Source organism: Bidens hawaiensis, unplaced genomic scaffold (assembly GCF_021521415.1).
Source record: "Bidens hawaiensis isolate Kalapana, Puna unplaced genomic scaffold, B.hawaiensis_p1.1 tig00006538_1, whole genome shotgun sequence".
NCBI classification, from domain to species: Eukaryota; Viridiplantae; Streptophyta; class Magnoliopsida; order Asterales; family Asteraceae; genus Bidens; species Bidens hawaiensis.
Window position 1 is genome coordinate 904,320 of NW_027491440.1, and position 3,661 is coordinate 907,980.

General features: G+C 29.4%; 2 non-coding genes across 2 annotated transcripts; both read right to left on the minus strand.

Annotated features, from left to right (window-relative positions):
• Positions 1-2,235: 2,235 nt before the first annotated feature.
• Positions 2,236-2,325, minus strand: LOC143632886 (small nucleolar RNA Z221/R21b). The gene has a single exon (XR_013153588.1). It is a non-coding gene; the product is annotated as a small nucleolar RNA Z221/R21b (small nucleolar RNA).
• A 187-nt stretch (positions 2,326-2,512) lies between these two features.
• Positions 2,513-2,601, minus strand: LOC143632887 (small nucleolar RNA U31b). Its single transcript, XR_013153589.1, has one exon. It is a non-coding gene; the product is annotated as a small nucleolar RNA U31b (small nucleolar RNA).
• Positions 2,602-3,661: the final 1,060 nt, after the last annotated feature.

A 3,661-nucleotide genomic window follows, 5' to 3' on the forward strand; every position in this document is an offset into this window, starting at 1 on the left:
TGAGAATTTCGAGGTTAAGACTTTTTTGATGTCACGCGATCGGTTTTGGTAGGCACCTATACGAGTCATATAAGCTTTTGAAATATAGTTGTTATAATAATAATTTCAGTTGTTGATGTAGATGTTTTGACTCGTGTTAATTCAGCTTTTGAAATATAGTCGTTTAAAAATTATAGTCGTTCAATGCGTTATAAAAACTTGACAAAAAAATATCTGGTAAAAGTGCGCCTGACATGCTGTCTATACAAGTTGTATAGCACCAATACGACTCGTATAAGTAAGATGTTGAGCTATACAAGCCAAGAAACCTATATGGCTCGTATGGAATCTATACGACTCGTATAGGTCAGATGTAGTAAGTGAGCTATACAAACCATGAAACCTATACGGCTCATATAGAATCTATACATACGGCTCGTATTGACTGAAAAAACTATGATATCGCCTCGTTCACAATGTCTATAAATGTAAACTATACAAGCCGTAAATAACGACGTTGTTTGAATATAACCTCCCTTTTCAATATTTTTTTGTTATGATAATGCATTTTATTATCTTTCACTCTACAAAAGTCAACAGTCCAATAAACTAAAATGCTAGCTTGTGAAAAATGAAAACAAGTTGAACTCCATTTGAAAAAATACTAGAGTCAATAGCTATAAAAAAATTTTCTATCTACGTAAATTATAACATTTTTATAAAAACAACATTTTATAAAGAAAGAAAAAATGGCAATTCACAAGCCATTTAGATTGCGCGTCCTCCATCATATCCTTATAATTACACTAAAAAACAATATAGTTCTCTTTCCTGTTTAATTAAATAATACTTTCTTATAACTTTATCATTACACTTTTCTCTTTCCATCCTATAATTTATAAAAAAAATCACTACGTTTTCCTAAAATTTACAAAAAAATCATTACCTTTTCTCTCTCCATCCCATAATTTACACTCACAATCACTCTCAACCTCATCCTATAATTTACAAACTCTCCTTATATAATTTTAAGAGATGGGTTGGAAATGCCCTAAGAGAAATAATTAAAGAAATAAGCAAATTAAACACGCTATATCTATTAAAACAATTCATTTTACTACATTCCTTTTGGATAATGTTAGTAATTTCCATAAATAAGAATGCATTTTTAGAATTTTCTTTTAATTTAATAAATAAAATTTAATATTCAAGATTGGATGGCCTTAATTCATTATCCTTTTCAAATCCTAATAAATGGTTAAATAAACAAATAATTAAAAAATGTGATTTTCAAATTTAACAACTTAATTATGTTAAATTCAATAAATTTTTTATTCTGAAACTTATTCTTAATATTGGATGATTGTTATGAAGTAAGTGATTTATATCACTAAATGAAAATTCAAGTAAAGTTAAAACATAAGGCGGTTACGATTTATAAAATAACTAAAGAAAGTTGAATTGTAGGAATAATTATATTAATTATTGCATTCATTTAAATTTAAATTGAAATGAACTAAATTGCCGGTTCATCATAAAAAGTTGACTATCTTATGAAACTAATTAATAACTGTCATTATTAACCTTAAAACACATGTTTTCTTTAGACCCTTTTAAATACTAACTTATTTCTTTTATATTGTATTAGTATTATTTTCAAATTCTGAACCACTTTTTTTATTAACTATTTATGAAATACATTATTTATAGTGTAATAAGATCTGATTTTACTAATAGTTATATTAATAATATAAATTAATCATTCCTTCAAAATTATGATTACTTAGAAACAAATTTTACTTATTCCTTCAAAATTATGATTACTTAGAAACAAATTTTACTTATATATATGTAAATTTATCAGTTCATATTAATACAAATTTTTCTATATCTTTATATAAATAAACATATATGTTTACTTGACAATTTTACTGATTTTCAACCGTGTAATACACAGGTTAATAACCTAATAATTTATAAAATTATATTTCCCACTCTATTCAGGATCATTTGATTCTACTAATCATAAACTATAACAAATGAAGATTCATAAAAAACAAAAACACAAGTTAAAAAATAAAGAAAGCGGTGTTGAAGAACCATCAGTAACCAAATATTTATCCCCAAAAGCTAGCTAACGCTCTACGGTCCGCATCATGGTTTGATCCCTTAATAAGAGATCCCATCACCTGGTTCCACAGCCTCAACTCAACAAAACACTAATGATTTAAATTTAAAAAATAATTGAATTTAAAAAGGCTCAGAAAAAATATGGGTTAAGAAAGTTTGTCAATCACAAAAAAAATCAGAGTGGTGCATGACTTTCCTAGATTCTCATCACAGCCCTTATATTATTAACAGTATGTTCTTCAACATAACAGCAACCATGTTTTCATCATTATCTGCCAGGCATCAATGAATCATATTTGCAGATTTGACTGCCTCCTAATTAATATTAATAAGATGTGAAGCGTCTAAACAAAATAATGAAACAAAAAGAAATAATAAGTAATTAGATCATGAGAAAGTAAATGAATCAGACTTAGAATACGTCTATCACCACCGAACTGCGTATGTTACAAAGCTCATAAGACTGGGGCGACAGTAACTCTCATCATATTCATATAAAATAAAATTAAAACAGGACCAAAAAGAGTAGCCTAGTTCGAAAGAGGAGATTTAACAACGATGTTGGGCAAAGAAAGATGAAGCGGCATAAAATATAGAGCGATTTTAGTAGGGTTTCGAGACATGTTTTGGGCCTTACTTCGGCTACTATAAATGAAGCCCGATGGGTAATTCGTATGCGATGGATAATGGCCCAGCTAAATACTTCAAATTAGACGAACATAAATCGGTTTTCTTTTTTTTTTTTTTTTTTTTTTTTTTTTGGGTATTTTCATGTATGCTCTCCCTAATTTTCATTATTACAATTTCTTCAATGTTAAACCTTTAATTACATATTCCTCTTCCGATATCATATATATTACATATCTCCCTATTTTATTAAAATTAGCTTACCAACTGACCATTTGACCCTTAATGAACTAATTTACGCATATCCCCTTTTTAATAGGAACAATAACATATATCCCAAATTTAAACCCAAACTCAGTCGTTTTAAGACGAACATATGCAGACTATAACAAAATCAATTAGGGCTTGCAGTCTCCATAGAAAATCGTCAGAAAAAGTAGACATACTAGACAAAAAAATCGACAGAAAAAGAAACTCGACTTATGGACGTTACTGCGATCCAACGCCGGAAGAATAGAAGCCGCCGATGTTTATAAGTTACTGAGCGATGGAACGCCGGATGAATGGAAGACGATACCGTTGTTTCCGTCAGATGTTTGGTTTTTTCATTAGGGTAATATGAATTGATAATGGTCAAAAGGTAATTGCATATAAGAAGGGGAAATATGTAAATAAATGTTTAGTTTTTGGGATATGTGTAATAATAGAAGTTAGGAAGGAGATATATTTAAAAATCCCTTTTTTTAACCTGGAACTGAGTTTTCTGAAACCAGGTACTAAATGGAACCGGACCGACCCGACAGGATAATATCATAATCTAATGGAACCGGGTAGGGTAGGGACCGGTTACGGCTTATACCCGAAAACCGGATACACTGGGGTTCCTATTTTTGGATGCTTTTTGAACGTTGGAAACCGGTTCAAC